The 20,962-nt window shown below is 40.4% G+C and overlaps 1 long non-coding RNA gene across 1 annotated transcript in view; it reads right to left on the bottom strand.

Annotated features, from left to right (window-relative positions):
• Positions 1 to 2,011: 2,011 nt before the first annotated feature.
• Positions 2,012 to 20,962, bottom strand: part of LOC132333329 (uncharacterized) — a 29,469-nt gene continuing 10,518 nt past the window's right edge. The window contains exons 2-3 of the long non-coding RNA XR_009488144.1: positions 5,039 to 5,160; positions 2,012 to 2,255 (exon numbers count right to left, since the gene is read on the bottom strand). This is a non-coding gene — a long non-coding RNA (uncharacterized LOC132333329). The remainder of the gene's footprint in view (positions 2,256 to 5,038; positions 5,161 to 20,962) is intronic.

Raw genomic sequence — 20,962 nt, 5'->3', positions numbered from 1 at the left:
GTAGATAGAATTATGGTGCTGGCACCATAAAACCCTGGCCGATCACTTCTTAGCCTCAGGCATCATGGGAATATGTTTTTGTCAGTGGAAACCAGATCTTCTGTCTTGTTCTGTCTGGGTGTTCTATTGCAAGTGGGAGCTTTGCATGTATTCAGGAACTGAGAGCTAAAGGGGTCACTGATGAGGCAGGGCTGCTCAGACATATTGAGAACCTGGTACTGAGACCAAAACACAAGCTTTGATTTTAGAACTACTTGTTTAAAAAAAACAAAAAACAGGTAGCCTTCCCCTCCCTGCCCTGAAAACTAACAAAACTAGAAATAATAGTAAAAAGTAAAGTTTAGGCTTGAGCAGTTAAAAGCAGTTAAGGAAAGGGAGATATTTCAGGTCTGTTGATGAATTGTGTCTAATATCTCTTCCTACACAGCACTTGAGATGTTTTAGCAGCACAGACCAGAATGCACCATTTTTGCCCAACAAAAATCTCCCAGCTCTAAGTCACAGGGATATCCTCTGTCATTTTCTCTTTGCTTCTGGCCCTTTGCATCTTGCCCTTTTTTTCTGCACACCACTATTTTCGCAAGGATGGTGAGCAGCAATATCCTGGTGATCAGGACCTAACCCTAAAAATGTCAGGCTGAAGTGAGCTGAATGCAGATCCCCCTGTGTGTGAGTACTGAACAATGCAGAAGGCAGCCATGACCTATTCTTCTCCCCACAGGGCAGCTGCTTTTCAAAAGGGGAAAGTGATTCATTTCCTTGGTACTCAGTCTGATCACTTAATACTACATGTTTAGGAAACAGCCTTGGACTGTGAATCACAAAATATTAGAGGTGGAAAGTCTGAGCTGCAGAGGTAACATTTCAGACTCTCCTCTCAAACGTGTCCTATAGGAACAATTTGGTTAGGTGCCCCCTGCCCTGTGCTGGGATTCCTGGCTTTACAAACACAAACAACCCAGACTGCTGCACAGAGGATGCACACTGGGACCATCTGAGGACCTTCTGGTCATTTTAAAAGTGAAGCTTTAATGTGAAAATGAGGCACTGCAGAGGATATACATCCGTTTAGGGTTTTGGAAAAATGAACTCAGAGGAGCATTGTGGCACAGCCAACTGTGAGGAGAAATAAGTGTTACTGACTGACAGACTTGTCAGGCAGCCAGGTATAATAAGGTTCTAGTTCCATGTGGAAATAATGGCTTGTGAATGTTTATTTACTTTCCATTACTTTCAATTTTGATATTCTAGGGAATGTTTTGGATGACAAAATGCTTTAGAGTACACTCTTCCCTGAATAATGGAATGGATTCAATTGACAGAACAAATAAACTTGAATACTGAGAGCAAAAGAAAACATAAATAGGCAAGACAGAAAAGTGGTGGGAGGCAGAACAGAGAGACAAGTGAGGGAAATTGCATGCCAAGGTCACAAGCAAGACAGAAGCTAAGACAGAAATAGAATTCAAAAGACTGGCTTGCTTAGGTGTTTTTTTAAAGCTTACAAGTTATATCCTGTTTATTAAGCTTAAACAGATTTTTTTTATTTGTTCAGCTGACTGCAATAGCAATTGTAAATATGAGACAGGTTTCTTTTCAGATCCTGAATGTTTCTCTCTGCCAGCTTATTCTAAATTATCAGCTTATCCTAAATATTCCCACTTATAATGGGAGCTATGTTTTCAAAATCAGAAAGCAGCCAGTAAGAAGCCCCATTCTGCTCCCTCTGAGCCATCAAAATGCCCTGGTTGCTTGTAGAGAACCACTGGCTGCATGGTCTGTAGCATATAGCTTGCTTTGGGAGATGGGGCCGTTGCATCTTCCCAAACTATTGGAGCAAAACCTGTGAAACTTTGGGATGAGAGCTGGAGCAACTCTATTCTGTGTGGATCCAACTCCCATGCGAAGCCTCAGACTGAGCCAGGGCTCCAGGACCATCCTGAAGGGCCCAGGTCTGGGATGCTGCAAGACAGGAATGCTAGAGACCAATGAGAAAGCAAAATACAAAATAGCAGTTAGCTCAAATATAGTTTATTTCAAATTTCACTTTGGTTTCAGATGGTCTGAGTTACACTGTGATCTGTCAGCCAGGTGTCTCTCTCACCTGAGAAGGGAACCAGGGAAAAGGAGGAGGTTGCATCTGTGCATACATCTGATGGAGAGGATGATGGAGCTCCTAAAGCCTGTTTCTTCAGAGAATGGGATCAAATCTCCCTTTGAGAAGGTTGTGTCTTACTCATTTAACGAAATTTACCCTGTGTAAAAATAAGTAGACAAAACTGGTCATCAGTCTTCACTGAAGCTTTTAAAAATGTTTCTTAGGTATTATGGATGGAGTGAGACCAAAACCTATCCTGGTAATTTCTTCCACTATAAAATATGAAGATATTCCACTCAGTTTACTGTGCTCACCAGTGTAATTTTTGATTCTTCTTGTAGTAGCTGGTTGGAGCTCATGCTTTGCCTGATGGTAGCTGCTGACTTGTTACAGGTTCACATTTGACTATATTGCTTTGGGTTTTGTTTTTCTTTTTAAATATCTTCAGCTGAAAAAAGTAAATACAAATAACTATGCACCATGGACATATTTGGATTAAGAGCTGAACTTGAGGTGCCGTGGGGGCACCTGCTGAAGATGGCCACACAGACTAGTCTTCCTGCACCTCAAAATGTCCTTGCAGTTTTCTAAGTACTGCGAAACCAAGGTCCCAAAACCAAATTTTTAGTGTTGTTTCAGTGGAACATAGAGGTTTTTCAGTATATGTGAAAAATATCATATTGCTTCACTTTAATTGCTGAGCCATGAATTTCATGGGTCTAATTTCACATACTCCCACATTAGAAAATGCACTGTATAATCTCTCTCCATCTCAGCTTCTCCATCAATCAACTGGGAATAATAGCAACTGATTTAGGAGTACTATGGACTTTAATTAATATGTGTACAGCATGTTGATATCCCTGAAGAATAAGATGCTTTAGAACATCAAAGAATAAACAATGACATTCTTTGTCTTATGTCCTGGAGTCAAGAGACTTTAACATTAAGCTTCAGACCTATAAAGGATTCAGACAGAATCCCTTTACAGCACTAAGTAAAACCAAAATGTGCAGCTGCCAACAATTCCATACAAAAAAAAAAAAAAAAAAAAAACACCAGCACTTATTTCCTAAAGTGTCAATCTGAGAAAACATTTCTGCATGTTTTCCCACTCCTTGTTCTATCTGTAATCTTCCTATTGTTGAAATGTTCAGCTCCAGACTACCACAGGGTGATCCTCATTAGCTCTGTGATGTCAAGGAGTGATGCTTGAGGTTCTCACATTAACATCACAAGCACCGGCAATACATCTGATAAATCTCAGCTGATCTCTGGATGTCCATGAGGCCTGCCCATAGTCAGAATGGGCAGAATATGGTACATATTGTACCCTAGAGCAGAGCCAGTGCACCCAGCTTTGGAGCTGAGTGGTCACACTGCAGTGCCCTCCCAAATTAGCAGTTGCTAGTGCCTACCTCCATTCTCGCCCTGCTGGTCTTCCATACAGCAGTGGATTCTGCTAGTGCAGCCAAAGTTTGGCTTCTGACACTCTGGAAGGTTTATGAAGGTATTGAAAGACCCTAAGAACTTTTGGTTTCTGTATCCTTACTACAAGGGAAGGAGTAACCCTCTTGGAATTACATGTAACCTGAAGTCATGACTTCCTTCTTCCACCCACCCATCCCCAACTCCGTAAAGAGAAGTGGGAGATAAAATATCATTTATCTCTGGAGAAGATTCTCTCTTTGAGAAATAAGAGGCAGGCAGGAAGCCCTATTATATCTACAATTAAGGCAAACCCATAGATGAGGTATCACACAGAAACAACAACAGGGAGTGTATATATAGTTACTGCTGTACACAAAGTGCTAGAGCGTTCCAGAATTGTCTATTTTTCCTGAGCAAATTCTCAACTATCAGCAGTTAATGATATTTTAAGTTAAGTTAATTTCATTTAGGGGCCAAAGACTGAGAACCTTAAAGTTTTTCTTTGCATCTGCATCATTTATGAACACCATATAATGAATTAGATATTGTTCGTTATTCATAAACAAAACTCCATTTCCCAAATCCTGTGAATATTAAATAAGATGCCTTATCATTTTCAATGCTTCTAGAAGTTAATTTACTTTTCTTTACAAAGACTTTCCAAATGCTTAATAGAAATCACATGTTTTATGATCACTAAAATTGCCATTACCCTTTGAAGTCTATAGCTGAGACAGCAAGTTTCTGAATTTTATTTTTTTTTTACATGCATAAGCTTTTCATTCATACTTCTTAGTTTAGTTTTGTCATTTTTCTGCCTCCTTATTTAGTGTCTTCAGCGGCAGGGAAAGGCATCCACGAAGCCAAAGAGACCACTGGAGGTCACACAGGACCAGCACAGAACATTTTTGAGTCTCAGGCTAGACTCTGGGCTTGTGCAAGTCAGCAAAGCTTGACTAGCCAAGGAAATTCAGCTGGAGTTTGCAAGGCAGCAAAACTCTCCAAACAGAGAACAAAAATACACCTGGCACCTACATGATGGTATTCTTCAGGGGAATAGGTCTTGTCTGTCTGGGGCAGGAATTTCTGCAGACAGAGGGAAAGGTTTTCAGGAGTGAGGATGGGTTGCACTGGGAGGTTCAGTCACTCACAAGACATTAAAAAATGCAGAATAACAACATTCCAATTTTTCACCCAAAGGAGGGATTATAGATCTGTAGCTTTGTCTTTCCCTTCCCTTCTCTCCCTCTTTTCACTCCACGGTTGGCTCCTTGTACTCCCATTCCCTAAAGTGTGTCACCACTTTGCCCTGCCCAGGTTGCTGCTCTGAGAGAGGGCTGTATTTCTTCCCCATCCCTAAACAGTCTCTCTTATGGTTCCCTTCAGATGTACCCTGATTCTATTGGAACATATGAAAATATCAGAGGGAGAGGAGAGTTGCTCTCATTTTCCTGGCTATCACAGTTTGGAGTGTGCCAATTTCCAAAACAGGGATTGTTGGATACCCACCGGTTATCTGCGCTCTGCCTGTGCCTCCGTGGTGTAAACTCTGCCTCCTGGTAACTGCAGGAAAGGTCAAGGACAGGGCTTGTCCTTGCAGTGATGATGGAGGTCACTGGAGCCTGAGGGCCCTGAGAACAGTTTGTGAATGAAAACATTAGTCAGATGTCATGACTGAGTGGAAAAAGGAAGGAACAAGACTCTTCTCTTGGTTATCACACATATATGACAACAAAAAATTACCCTGCATTATTCTGTGGTTTTTACTAACTTTAATCCATGTTGTCCTCCAAAACATCTGGATGCTACCAATGACTCACAAAGTGAGCACTTGAAGCTATGTGCATTGCAGATAATTGTGCTGCTGCTTTGTGTAGAAAAGGTTTTCTCATATATGAGATATTTTGCTGAATGCAAATCTGAGGGACAGTCTGATATTGAAGCTTTGCTAAAAGAATTTTTAGGACAACTAAATAAAATAGAAGAGACTAGACCCTGGGTCTTGACAGCATTCCTTCACTCATTCATTCATTCATGAGTTTTCAGGAATTCGGTTGTGAAATTGCTGAGCTGCAGTATGTTTCATTTTGCATAAATAAGCTTTGTTGTTAAAATTTAGAAAGACGGGAAATGTGACAGTCACCTTTAAAAAGGGTTCAAGAATAAATTTTGTCACGATTCACAGTCAAATCAGTAGAAACAACAAGAAGAGTTGAATTAGTAGATGTGGGTAGGACAGAGCCACCAAGCTCACAGTGGAAGAGATGCTTCAGCTAAAATAATGGAGTTTATTTTAGAAAGCTTTTCATGAGGCCCTTCAGTAGAGTCATGGAAAAAAAAGTAAATTTTCACAGAACAAAGGAGCAAATCATCACAACTTGAATAAACTTAAAAGATGGACAGGAAAACTTAGGGATAAATGTTAAATTTGTACAACTGAAGGGAGCTCACAGTAGAAAACTATAGAGATCCATGCTCTTAAAGCACATATAAAGCAGTAGAAAAAGACAGTGAAGAGCTGTATGGCAAAGACTGAAAATTAAGTAATGTAATGAAACCTAGAAACAAATGGGAAATTATAGGAAAGTCTTATAAGACTGAATGAGAGGGAAAAAATGGCAGATCCAGTACATATGCCAAACAGTACAGAAAGAAATCATATCTGCACGACCAAGGATTGTACTTCAGCTTTACTCAGTCATGGTAAAGGTCTGGGAAATGCTGAGTGCAATACCCAATAAAACATCCCTCCAGTGCTCAAGGGCAGTCCAAATTTAAGCAGAGAGCTAGCAGAAGGGTAGAGGCAAACATAAAGCATCTATCTCTATGCTCTGTATAAATTCACAAGATATGAATTGATGAAAAGCCTTTAAATCTAGTGTCTAGTCCCAATGACCCCATTCTTTTCTTATTTACAGTCATTGTGAGCAATGGGTTATTAAGGTAAATGGACTTTTGTTTTGACCCTGAGGGGTGGCTCTTGTGTTAAGTAACAAAAGTAACAGCTGTTAGACATTTGTTCAAAGTCCATATACCAAGAAAAATTACATTTAAGAATAAGACAACAATTGGATATTGACAGGCAGGCGTGATGGCATAAGTTTTGCAGAATGAGTGATTTTTGAGTATTCACAGTAACCTGGTCTTCAAAGGGTAGATTTTTCACTGGTATTGTAAATTAGACCCCCTATCAAGTCCCTCAGGCTGGACAAGCACAGACACTGATTATTTCTGAGCGCTTCACTCACTAGATACATTATTACTGACAATACAATCTTTTAAATTGTTTTACAGACCCCTTAATTTTAGGATATTGCCTTTTCTTCTCTATTGCTAAAAGACATTTCTAATCAATATCCAGGTTTGCTGTATTCTTTTCCCCCTCCTATGCTGCATTTTACTAGCAGCATTTAGAAAATGCACCTCTCTCCTTCCAATGATTTACAAGTACAGGGACCATTCTCACCATTTTGAAAGCAGCTCACTGGCATTCCTAAAATCTAAGTAATTTTATAATAAGGAAAAGATGGCCCCAGGCTCACAGTCAACATTTTCTTGAAGGGATGCTGGGTGTAGAGCCTTTCTGGGAACTAGGAGAGACATAATGCACTACTGGACCCCAGGCTGAACAGGTGGGAAAATCAGGAGTGATGAGGAGCACAGCATGGGTACATGGACTCGGAAGGTCTCTTATCTTCCCAGTGGGGTAGACACAGGATCCTGTGTGTGGTTGAATTAGGGTCATGGCTGAGGGCTGTGAGAGATGTGCTGAGGCCATGCACACCAGAGAGTGAAGCCCACATCTCCAGGGTTTAGGTGACACAAAGGACAACTGACAGCAGAGGCAGTGCAGATTCAGGGCAATAGAATCGTGTTAGAGGCAGGAGATGGATGCTCAGGGGCACAGACCTGCTCATGTTGTTGTGGCTGCTGAACTCAGGGCTGCTCTGCCCACCTTTGGCCAGAGGAGCCTGCAGGTCGCTTCAGTCAAGTAAGCATGTGTGGATGGACAACAGCCTGAGCCTCTGGGAATATCCCTTCCTCTTTTTCTCCAGGGTTAGCATGGACATTGAATGACAGTTTTGTGGTAGTCAGACTAAACTCTTTAAGGTCTGCCGTCACTTTTTGAAGAACAAAATACTGCTGCTGTTATGGTAAGAAGAGCAGAGACAGCTTGGCTTCTGTTTTTACACAGACTGCAAACAGCAATTCTGCTGTGCAGAGCACTCAGCTCAGTGCATCTTCCTCTGAACACCTTTCCCCTGGGGCTCATTGGCAGGCATAAGCTCCCTGCCTCCCTGACTGATGCTTAAGACTCCCTGGCACGGTCTGGAGTGCTGTAACTGAAAGGGCAGGTCCCCTTGGCTGGGGCAGTCATGTCAGCCCTAGCCCCCTCACCTCTGGAGCTGAAATTATTTGATAAAATTGCCACTGCAGCAGCTATGGGCAGGCAGCTCTGCCCCTCCCTTGTCAGTCACAGCTATCTGCCGGCTGCCTCTGCGCTTTTCATCTCCCTTGCAAGTTGGAGGAAAAGAAATAATACATAGCTCAGCTGTTTCTGTCTGTAGGCATTTAAGCTGGTAAGGCTCAGCTGTATAAATCTTCCCAGCTGTGAGAACCTCAGTGCTTTTATTCCCATGATAAAGCCTTTGGCTCTAAATGTGTTTCAGGGATATTCAAAGTGGAAATCTTTCTCTCCATCTGGGGAATTGCTTGGTGTCGACTGACAAGGAAATGGAAGGTCAGTAGCATTAAAAAAAAAAAAAAAGCACCCTGGGTTATAGAATTAACTTTATACTAAACCTCAGTGTGTGTTTTAGGAAGAGAGGGGTGGGAAGGAGGCATGGGGGAGGGGATGTTCGACTTGCGCAGAGCCTTTCATTGGAAAACTAATGCAGCCATCCCCAAGGCACTGTGCTGCTAAGATCTGGCATTTTCCTGCTGCAATGGAAAAGGAAGACCAATACTTTTCCTTATAGTAACCTTTGCTGAATAATCAGTGTAGTGACATTGAAGTCAGTCCCAGTGGGAAATAATTGCTGTCGCTCTCAGACACAATATGGAAATAAGATGCCACAGTGACAGCGGCAGTTTTGAAGGGCTGGCAAGGAAATACCAATCAAAGATCAATGTCTGGCAGGCAAAGTGCTCACTTAAAGTCAAGGAGAGAATAGTTTAGGCAGAGAGTTTTCTCTTGAAATTTATACGGTTTGGGCAGAGAATGGGCAAACTCAAATAAAAACCTGAATGCAAGGAAATTTTAGTTCTGCAGATTGGCTCAAAACCCAGGGCACAGATTGCAGCTGAGCATGGGCAACTCCTAATCTGAAGGGTATTTCAAAGGTCAGCTGCTCAGATGCCTAAGACAGCACCCTTGCTATGGTGCTAGGATTTGGCTTCCACTTTGAGTTCTGCTGAACCTTTTCCTGTTGATGACCATGACACGACCCCAGTCTCTTTTTATGCCTCAGTTTTTCATCTATAAAAAGAGCAATGAGCTCTTTTCTTTCTCCAAGGGTGTTGTAAAGGTATCAAAATGCCCATTGCTCAGACACTAAAGTAATGAGCTGAGATGGACTTGAGGCCTTTTTGTTGCCCAGACTTAGGTTATTAAATAAATATGTCCCATTGATATATAATTATAATTTTCTTTCAAATAAGTCACAAAAAGTTCTGCTTGTGGAACTGATACATATCAGTTTATACCTGGAAGAAATTCAGGTATAAATATCCATGGTCCATCCAGCTAAGTTTTATTCTCGGGTCCTTGAAAGCAGTCAGATTTTCTCTTTCTTCACCACCCCAATAGGACTGAATATCCTGTTGTGAGCCATGTCCTCAGCAGACAACTGTATGGGAAAGCTAAAGAAGTCTCTGTCTCAGAGATAAAAAGTGCACAACTATGTTAATCTACTGACAAATTTGATTTTAAGCATTTAACTGAGAGGTTCCCAAGCATATGATAACCCAAGAAACTGGCTTCTTATATAATAATAATAAATAAATAACTCACCTAACTCTAAGGAGTGATATGTTGTTAGCATTAAAAATACCTTAATGATATTTCTCCTCTGGGAATAAATACATGGTTTTGAATAATATACAGAGTTATGAACAAAGCAGAAGCAAATACAGCACCTACCATTTCCCCTGACTCTCGTATTTCTAGGAGGTAAATGAAAGCAAACCAAAGCAAATCACTGTGATCATGAAAACATATGGCATCAAAAGCAAGGGGCTTCCACATGGCTTACATGGGAAACAGAATCTGCCTTCCATCAGCATAATGAGAATTTGTTTCCATGCTGTTCTGTTAAAGCAGGCCTCAGCTAGGACAGTAAATATGCTGGTGTCTAGGGATAAATTTAATTATTTTACATTTTTCATTGGTTTTATATGACCAAGGAATTCAACTTCTTGCTTGCCATTAGCAGGACTTGGATGGCTCGCAGCTGCCTGCAGTAAATGACTCTAGATAAGCAAGATCTGGCAGGAATAAGCTGTAAGAAGGGAAAATAAGGCAACCAGAGAATCAGCACCCATTTTATTGGCAAGAGCAGCCTGCAATAGAACCCCCAGTTGCACAGATCCAAGGGAGGATGAACTGGGAAAAGAGGTGGATTCATCTGGGTAGGAAACCTTGACTCAGAGTTTAAGCTTCACCACTGATGTCTCATTTTTAAGACATTTAGAAAGAAAGATGTGTCTCATGAACTTATGAGGTGCCCTCTTACAATGCTGGTGTTGTTTCATATGCAGTGCATGAACCTTAAGCCTTGGTGCAAAGTCCAGCCAGGCAGATCAGCTGGGAACCTTAGAGAGGTAATTTTACTCACCACAGGGATGGCCTGAGCATCCAGTAAAGATACAGCTATTTCCCTCTCTCCAAAGGAAAAATTAAAAAAATATATATATAATTCTCTAGTAGGACTTGAAAAGCTGCTTGCTCTAGCCCACAAGTAACCTTTATGAGGAACAAACCAGTCCACTTCTCTGGGCTGCCCACCCAGCCCTTTGCCTGCCTTGATCTTTTTGACTGTATGACTCAAATTCTCAAAGTCATTAGTACACATCACACCTACTGATGTGATTTTTGAAAATTGATTTTAGTGGGAAATGGCATCCAAATTCTGATGATGATGGAAGCTAAGCTCCATTTGAGACAAAATATGGTCATCTGCCACAATGAGCAAAATGAGGCTCTGCTGATGGTTAATGCAATACTGAAGGATAATCTTTTCACTATAATTTTAATTGTCTTTGAGTCAGAAATTCCTATAGCATTTCCTGTGTCCATGCCCTTTTTTTTCTTACCTGTTACGTCAGATGAAAGACGACCATCAATCAATATGAATCATGTGCCAGAGCTTGTTTTTGCCAGCTCTGAGGAGGCTGTGCATTAAAATGGGCAGGAAGAAAATTAATGACCTATCAGGCACAAATCACAATTGCAGTGTTTCAGAAGTTGTACAGAGAAAAACTAATTAAACTGACTGCCACAGACCCAGGACAGGAAACTGGGAAATGTGCCAAAACAGTTCCCAAAATAGCTTCTTTCAAAAATGCAAACTTCTTTTTTTCTCTTCTTTCCTCACTTCCCTCCCCTTTTTAGCCACCCTGACATTTATTTCTGCATAGAAGATCCAGGCAGTAACTTTCTTCCATCTAGTCCCCTAAAAATTCTGCAGATTAGGGGTTAGGGTTCCATGCACAGAACAGCTATTCCTCATTGAAACCCATCACATTTCATAAAAGAGCAAGTGCACCTGATACATTTGATAAAGAGCCATCCCTCTACCAGCATTCCCTGCGGATGGGCCTCAGCCTTATCCCAGCGTGGCCATCCTTATGCTCTTCTTGAAGAAATAGGCAGCAAGATGGAGTTTTGCCGGAAAAAAGACAATGAAAAAGGAGGTGAAAAAGTCAAAATACATCTCCTGAAAACTGGTTGGAGAGAAATGACACACAAAAGAAATTCACCAGGAGAAGGACTGTCCTTGAGGTTAGTGCTGTGCTTGTCTCTGATTTTTTGTTGGTGACACTGGAAGAGTCAGATTTTCTGTATGTCACTTCACAATGAAGAAAATCATGTTTTCCTTTCCAGTTAGGCCCTATAGCTCTCTAGGATAAGAAAATGTCTCTTATTATCCATATGCCAAACACCACAGATTCTTTAGGAATATAAATTGTATGTTGTCCTTTTGTGGCTCCACCATTTCTTTATTTGCATTTAAAACCAGAGTATCATGAAAGAACCATCTTTGGTGTACTTTAGAGAAACAGCTGCATAAACCCTTCTAAATATGGCATAAGTGCTTTTGGTTAATTACAATCCAGAACTGGAGCACAGACATGCAATGAATGGGAAATTCAGAAGTTTCTCCTGTATCCCAGCTGTCAGAAGGTACCTCATTTCCAAGCTCCTGTAGATAGGAATTCCATCTCTAAAAACACTGTAGTATGTCAATGCATTAATTTGTTATTCTGTGAGATTAATATGTAGTAGTGGGAGGCTGCATGCCTTTATCTTCAGCAGTCTTATGCTGATTTATACTAAAGAAGTCCTACAGAGAAGCAGAGATATAAAATGCATGCTACACTGTAATGAACATTAAAAGGAATAAAGTACTTTTGTTTCTACTATCAAGTTTGGCCAGTGATAAAATATTTTTCAGGAGAGCTGACAGCCCCATGCTGCTTTTTCCCAGGGATTAATGGTTCTGACACTGAGGAGAAACTTCATTCACCCAAGTGCTGCATCATTCTCATAAAGGCACACCACACAATTCCCCCCGCACGACAAGAACTTCCTTGAGTACTATCAGTTTAAGCTCAAACTGTCAGGATGCAAGTGAGCAGCAAAGAGATATTGATCACAGAGAAAAAAGTTCCAATAGCAATTTTAAACCAGTCTTGCCAGAAGGCAGCTGGATTCCAGAGACTGTGACACCAGCTACTCCATCCTTCTGTAACATGCCAGCAGATTTGGGAATCCTTAGGGATCCTTGACGCCAGTTTTTATTCACCACCCAGAAGAGATGTAGCTGGGTTTTTTCCCTTGTTTCCCTTGTTGAATTGATCTGTCAGTTTTTTTTGTTTTTATGGAAAAAAAAAGTGGTTTAAGTGTGATGCCATCTAAGAATATATGTGCAGACTGACAATTTAGATGGTGCTCATCAGTTCCCAGATAAAATTTTCAGAAGAAACTAAGTGACTTAGGATCCTGCTTCTCAGCTGTAATTAAAATATTTAAGAATTTACATCACAGTGGAAGTCTGAGCCAGCCATGAACATAGATGGCTGTTGGGAGTTAATTTAATTTAGGTCTCAGGGTCACCTAGGCTTTTTTAAAGATACTCTAGTTATTTTTTAAATTGGATGAGATCCTGAGAATGGGCTGAGGGAAGACTGACTAGTACTCGATACATCGATAGTCTGTGCTAAATGATGTGCAGTTTGGTCATTTCTCCAGAAAGTAAGAAATTTTTTAGACCACGATAAATTCACCAATGTCAAAAAAGTTTGCTTATGAGTGAAGAGCAGTAGCAGTTTTAAGGATACAATTCCTAATCCTTTATGCAATAGATCCAGGGCACAGTGAACTAAATGCCATTTCTCCAGCCTTTAAACATATATGCACTTAAATCAGCCTTCTGGGATATAGGAGTGTCCATGCTGGAAGTTCGCCTGAAGTTTAAAGCACTAAAATAGCATTTCAGACATAGCAGAAGTCAACTGATTTCAGAGAAATTGTGGCCATAGGATTAACTGTTGCCCTCCCAAACTTGCAGCAGCACAGTATTCTCCTCTCTTTGTCAGAGAGGAAAGAGCTGTTAGGGCTGAGGCGTGCTCAAAACTGCCTGGTCAAAACAGCAGTGAATTTGAACTGCCCTTTTGCATCCTAGTTTTCAGCATTCAGGAACAACTGCACCAGCAGCTGAGACCAGTAGGAGGCAGGGATGAAAACATGTGCCAAGTACACATCATGCCCTTCCTCTTCAGAAATTTGGCATATGCTTGCACAGAGCCTTGTCTCCTAAGCTGATCCCTATTTCCTTATCCTGTCCTTCTCATATGTGCTGGCTGGGATGGCAGTGAAAACCGCTGTTAAGTACAGACCAGCAGGGAGACACTGGGCTGTTGCTGACTGTGAGCTGCTAATAGCCCATGCCTGGAAAATGGTAATTATTATGGCATGCTTGTCTGCTTAAATTTTTGCTCTTGTTGTGGGTCAGCACAAAAGTCAGAGCTGTGAGCTGGTTTATAGCTCAGGCCCATTTCTCTCTTGTCTTTATTTTGCTCAGTGCATGTAGTTAGTTTCTAACTGATCAATCTTGTCAACAAGAAATTAGGAAGTATTTAGTTTCTCATTTCTCTGGATATAATGATAGATTCATAGACATTAAGTGGCTGGTACTTACAGCTACTTCATTTTAGCTTAAGCTGTGGCTAAAGCCCCACATTTTGATTGTGAGACACAAGATTCAACCTCATGGCTCCAACTGTCATGTCTAACTCAGGTATGTATCTCAAGGGATAAAGACAAAATTAAAACAAATTCTACTCCTAATACTGTGAAATCTGATTAGTGCAGAAAGGGCAACTCTGAGCCGATATTTGATATGGTGATGATCACATTTAACCCCATTAGTCATTCCTGATTTGCTTAGCATGTGCATCATGCTGGACAAAAAGAAATATTCAGAGACCAAATCAATATGTTTCTTTTAACACTGGGTGTGCCCTTGGTTCTTTCAGTTCACAATGACCTCAAGTGCTGACATCCAGATTTGATCCAAGTTTTTATTCTACTTTACAGAGATAAGCAGAATAGAGAACTTCTGATTCCAGCACTAAGGGAAGCAGGAGTTACAGCCATTCTGGGAATAAAAGTTATTTTGTGCATCACAGTGTATCCAGTGGCACCATGAATTGTTCATTGATCCTGTATACCTAAAAGATTACTGCAGGGTTGTTTGCCAGCATCAGTTAAGCAGAACAATGGCTGTGATTGGAAAAACATTGAACACTTTCTATGTTAATGTTTTGCCTTGTTACAGTTCTTTTTCTGCTGGGTTACTCTGTTCTGACCTGTCATGAAACACCTGTTCTTTAAGTGGTGTCTTTGCATGTTTTCCCTGCTAGTCTCTTTGTCTCTCTCTTTCCTCTTTGTGAAAACATAGTTCTGACAGTGACTTTGGAAAACTTCACAGCTGTTTTTCTTATGCTGCAAAAAAGTCACTCCACCACCCACAAAGGAACCCACTTGGCTTTCCTTAATGGCACTGCCATTGTGTGGGTCTGTAAAGCACCCTGCTCCTTAAAAACTGTGCAACAGCCACTGTTGTGCTATTTTATTTGTCTCTTTGTAATTTTGGTTTTGGGTAAAACTGGATTTTTTTCTCTAGGACAATGATGCAGGGGGAGGAAGGGAGCAAAATTTTAAAAAGAGAAAAGCCTGATGGTCAGGAAATAATGAAAAACACTGACATAGCTAAAAAGACTTCATGAATCAATGAGTCATCCTGACAAAGGCATGTTGTAGAGCTAGGAGTCAGGGAAACATCTAGACATTTGGCAAATCTAATGAGCTCAAATAACAGATATATTTAGCAGTGCTATGTGACATGAAGAATGATTCTCATAGTCAGGTTAACCCTTCAACAATGGCAGGCATAATGCCAGTCTTCTAAGCACTGACTGAGATACAGAGCAGGAAAAGTCCTGTCTTCTCATGGGGAGAGATGGATGTAAATAGGTGTGTAAATAACCATTTTCTTATTCCATCCTTGTTTTTGTGAGAGTGACATCCACATGAAAAGCTGTTGTAAACTACTCAGTACAAGCTTATCCAAGCTGGCTCAGGGGGAAAAAAAAGTATTTGTTCTAAGAATGATGATGATGTTTTTACACCTCTCAGCAGAGCGGAGGCAAGGGGCTCTTTTTTCTAATGTCATACAAAAAGCTCAATCCCAGACCCAACAATGTCATTTCTGTGGAAGCAGGCCAGGATCAGTAACTCTCTGTGTCACTTAAATGTGTAGAAGGGCAGGACAGAATTGTCAAAATCAGGCTTTATCATCTCTACAAATTGTGAGGACAGTACAGTTCCAGGACAAGTCTATCAGCGAGAGTCTTTCACCACAGACAGAAAAGTGAACTGGGCTGGTCCAGGAGTCAGGAGATTGAGATTAAACCTACCAGTAGCACAACAAGGAGGTGGAAGATTGGATTCAAGTATTTTATCTACTTCATCTGCCTTAAGAGACTTATCTGTGCCTCTTCCACAGTGAGGAAAACTGCTCTCTGGGGTTAGCTGTCAGTAGGGCAGGTACCACTCACCGATGTTATTTCTCAGGTTGGTACCTGCTAACTTGCAGGGTCTGCATTAGAACATATAAATGTTTCAGAGTTTAATTTCGGGGAATATCTTTGGTTTCCATTCAGTTTCAGAAAGAATTAAGAAAATTAGATAAGAGAAATTCCCTCTTTTTTCTATCTGAAAATATTTCTCTATTTCACCTCTAAGTGATATGGCCAGTATGCCTCAAAGGTCCTCAGAGGGTCACTGAGACCTGAGATGGTGTTTAGTTTATTTAACTAAACACCATCCTCAGACACTCTGAGGGAGGTGGCTCTCTTTTAGGGAGATTAACACAATGCCATTTTACCACAGAAAAGAGGTTAGCTCTGATATTGATAGTTCTGTTAACTGCTCAATTATTTTCACCCCAGGATAGGAAAAGTCTATGACATACACTACAGAAAGGAGAAAATAGAAAGATTAGGAAATATTAAACTGAATGGCAGCAAAAGCTGGCTCAGTCTCACCAGTATTAATTGAAAGGAGATTTCCAATAACTTTTGTTTAAGTTAGAGAGGAGTACAGTTTTTCAATACTGGATTAAAATTTAGATTAAGTCTAGCCCTTATTGTGACCTTGTTATAGTCTTGACCACTCAATCGTTGTGCAGTTGGGTCCCTTTCAGAAAAATGGAGTTCACACTGCTGTGTCAGTGATTATATAGTTTCCCACAAGGCAGAAACCCAGTGTGGTTCCCTCTGTCCCCAGAAAGGGTCGATGAGCCCCAAGCTGAAATCACAAAGTGTTGTCACCGTGTTGTCTCTATTCATGAATGGATTGTTAGCACAGGGTACCCAGGATCCACATTTCAGGCTGGCCCAAAAAGCTCTGACAGTGACATTAATATTGCATTTCAAACATAGGCTTGCTTTGTACTGCTGCATCTGGCCATCCTATAGCCACCACAGAAAACAGCACACGGGTAAGCTGGTAACCAGGCTGCCTAAAATTTCAAGCATTTGCAGGGCATTATTTGTGAACTCTCTCTAGAGTGAGAATGATACAATTCATTAGAAAATGAGTTTTCAGACAAATTTACACAGGAGAAAGAACTGACATCTCTTGAAGGAATCGTTGCAAATGATTTATGTGGTTTAAGGCAAAATTGACTCTGAAAGGTCGTTCGTCCCACAGCTGGTGGAGCGATTTATAGCTGATAAAAATGGTAGCATTCAGGCAGCCAATCTCTATCAAAACCAAACAAATTTATTACAGTGTCTCAAAGCTTAATACTTCCTTCACAGAGCAAAACCACAAAATATGTGTAAGTTATGTTAGTGGCATGTGTCAATGGCCAAAAAAGAAGGTTTTGAGATGGCAGGAATTCCATACAACATACCTTCTGTGCATTTAGTGAACATCAAAAATCAGCATATTCTAACTGCAATGTTTCTTGTTGCAGTTTTCTGGAAAGACAGTTTATCCTGAAATGTCAGCACACAGAAAGATGAAGGTGGGAGTACAGGACTATCCCACCAGCCCCTTTTCATTACTGTTTTATAATCCAAACAGTAAAGTAAGGCAGATTTGTGAAGGCAAACAGAAACCTTACTGTTACCATTTGGAAGTGCCAGGCTTTAAAAAGAAATCAAAATACAAGTCACAGTTGAATTATCAGTCTCTAATCTTGCCCTGGTGATTCATGTATTTTATTAAAAATCTATGAACCCAAAAGTCTATGTCTTAAAGGCTTCCAAAGTCTCCAGCAGATGGGGTTTTGTTTGTGCATCACTACTGGGCCACATTTGCTCAGCCTGGCATCTATTTTTTCCTCTGCCCCAAAATACTATTATTATAATTTGTATGCTTAAGTGCCAGAATTTCTGATTTTTCTGAGCTGCTCTCATCACTAGAACAGGCAAAACTGGCTTTAAGCCACTTATATCTTCCCCTGGAGTCTGGAAACAGCCAGATGTCAGTCCAATACCTTGCATAAATTACAGCAGCCTCAGGAATGTTCTGCCTGGTTATCCCCACACTCAAAGGGCTACTCTGGTGCCCAAGAACAATCAAGAAAGCAGAGTGCTTCAATTAAGTTTCTTTTGCTCCTGATATCTCCTTTCCATTAGGGGAACACAAAGCACAGTGTGGTTCTTGGAAGTTCTTGCTTTATGTCATTGAGATTTAATTATTAGTAAGAACCATAAGAGGCAAGAGGTACCAATTTTGTGACATTGTAGGTCTGGGACACAGAGAATGTAGCATTGCTTAAATTTTATGAGCGAGAATGATATTTTTCTTTCTCCTGGCATCAAACAATACAGGAGAGTAAGCTCTGCTTTCCATAATATATTAAATATATGCTATGACATCAATGAGGTATTTTTTCACCTACTGTATTTTATATCTCAGTAATATAGGGTGCAGTCTTTCTACCTGTTCCAGGGACCTAAATTACACCAGCTAAGTGCAGAAGCAAAATTATATCTATAATTTTACAGGTTTAAAAAATATATTTTGCTTTAAAGACAGACAATTGAATATAATATGTGTATATGAATGCATATAGAGGATGTAAATTCTGACTGGTTTTCAAGGGAGCATCAGCAAAACACTGCCAAAGGGAGAGAACTGTGTGATATAATCCATCTCAGACATTATTTCATGATCAAGGTAATTTTTCTGTCCCTGCGGCAATATTTTACACAAATGATGCTAAAGAAAACTGTCCCAATTTGTTTCATCATGCTTCCGAATGTAAATCTTCATCTGAAGTGCCTTCTGAAACAGAAAGTGAATGCTGAATTGAAAGGCTTGTGTCTGCAAATGTGGTGTGGAAGAGCCAATGCCCGAGTCACCAGGAAACAGCAATTACATCCTCTGTAAAATCACCTCCCATGCAGAGAGAATCAAGACGAGGAGCAGAGAGATATGTCTGTGCACAGTGGTATGTGTCTTTAGCACACAATGCCTATTTTCCTTCTATTTATATCTTTCCATTTCTTGAAACATCTACCCCGATCAGGTGGTTAATATTTTGTAGGTCTCCTCCTTATACCATGTCCCAGTCCTTTGACCTGTATCTCTTCTAAGGATTCTTCTTTTGCTACATGGTCCTGAGCATACACATTTTATATAACGAATATCGCACCATCTTTGGCACGAAAAAAATCAGGTGTAAAGACTTTTTTTATTATTGTATCAATATGCATAATAGGGTTGAATTAAGATCACTAAGACAGCCTTAAATCTGAATTTTTATTACATGCCTTGAAATTGCATCTATATTCGCTTTGTGTATTTCCTAAAAATGTAATTTTCCAAGTTTTTAAATTATCAAATGATGAAAAAGGATAGACTTTGTAGGCTTTCTATTGCACAGAGAAATGCTGACACCCACACAAATCACTGGGGAGCTGGAAACCTGAGATCTGCCTCTGCCACTAAGCTTAAAGCAGAAACTGATAGTGGTAGATGATTGTCATCCTTTCTATGAAGAGCCCTGAAGGAGAACCAGAAGCTTTTTCAGAGGATTTTGCAGAGATTTGCTTTATCAGCAGACTGACACATAAACAAATGCATTGAATGAAAATGTGGGCTGCTCTTGTGGGCACTGCCAAAGCCTGGCCACAAAACAAGTGTTAAGTGTTTCTAAAAGTCAAAACCTTACTCTGAACCATGAAGCATTAGAAATTTCAAGAAACAACTTCTCCACCTTTTTTCTTTCTTTCTTTTTTTTCCTTTAACTACAACAAAACCAAACTGAACCACCTCTGGTTTGTTTGTTTTGTTTTGTTGGGTTTTTTCTCCCAGCTTCATTCATGAAACTAGCTTCTATTTAGGAAAAAACAAACAAACAAAAAACCATTTGAAACAGGCACCTAAGGTAGAGTATTAAACACCAGTTCATTAAAGATATGAAAAACTACTGGCAGCTGGAAAGCAAGCCTCCCTAATGGGATGTATCAGACTGATGTTACCAGCTGGCTACAGCCTCTGCCTATAGCAGTTGAGGGAGTTTAAGAAATATTTCAGACTTCAGAAAGTCTTCAATACAGAATTGGAAGCACAGTAACCTATTGCTTTTTTTGGAAATCATACACATGGCCTGCAATATAAAAAAAAAGTCCCCCACAAATATTAATAAATTAAATAAGGTAAATGTTTATCAGATGTTACCCCTGTTCAAGATACTTTCATCTGAAGCTTGAGATAAATTGGTAGCAGAGTATACACTACACCTTCTACAGGTGTAGTGTTTGCACATGAGGTTCTTGACTATTTTGTTTCTTGGGTTTTTCTGAAAAAAACTCATCTGGATTTATTTTTGCCCGTTACAATTTACTAGAGCTGTTCTTGGCGTTGTGACTAGGTCTTGCGAAATTTTAAGCTTTTTATACTTTTTTTTTTTTAAGGGAGTAATTTTGTATTTGCAACAGTGTATTTAGAGCTCCTCTCCACAATCAGCTTCTAAGACATCTTTTACTCCTTTTCTGGGTATCTGAGAGAGAAAATAAAGAGAGGTTAATTAGACATATTTGTTGTCTAATTGGGGAACAGATGGCAAGACGCTCTAGTATTTTAATGGTGACTGAGGCAGGTTTTGGGGTAATACTTTTGTTTAAGTGCCTGGAAATTGTATAAGAACAGCTCAGTTACTCCTGTTACGTAGCTGTCTGAGACTGACTGGCTGTCTCAGGACATAGTCACACATCCTCTTTCAGCTCCAGCTGTTCCAGCTGAGACATTTACTCCCCACAGCTGTTCATCACTGCATCCAAACTGGAAATCTTTACCACCCATCTGATTTATTGGTGGAGAAGCTCCCACAGGCAGTCCCCAGCCTGCTCTAACCAGGTTAACTACCACGCTGGAAGAGCTGTGCCTGATAATCTGCAATGCCAGGGAACAGTAGAGCCTCCAGATGGGAGGGTAAGAGCATTCACTGCTTAGGTTGGGAAGAGGAATGAGGTGGGAGAGATAAATCCACCTCTTTGGGGAGTGCTATTAAGGGGAGGATGAAAGGCGTGTCCAGCCTCTGGGAATGACAGCCCACTACTGCTGCAGTGTGCATGCAGAACATCCAGATGCTTCTGTTTCATTTTTGCCTTGGAAAATATCCAAAATAT

The sequence above is a fragment of the Haemorhous mexicanus genome, chromosome 1, assembly GCF_027477595.1.
Source record: "Haemorhous mexicanus isolate bHaeMex1 chromosome 1, bHaeMex1.pri, whole genome shotgun sequence".
NCBI lineage: Eukaryota > Metazoa > Chordata > Aves > Passeriformes > Fringillidae > Haemorhous > Haemorhous mexicanus.
Note: the sequence above shows the minus strand (reverse complement) of the source record. Positions and strands in the feature narration are given on the sequence as shown.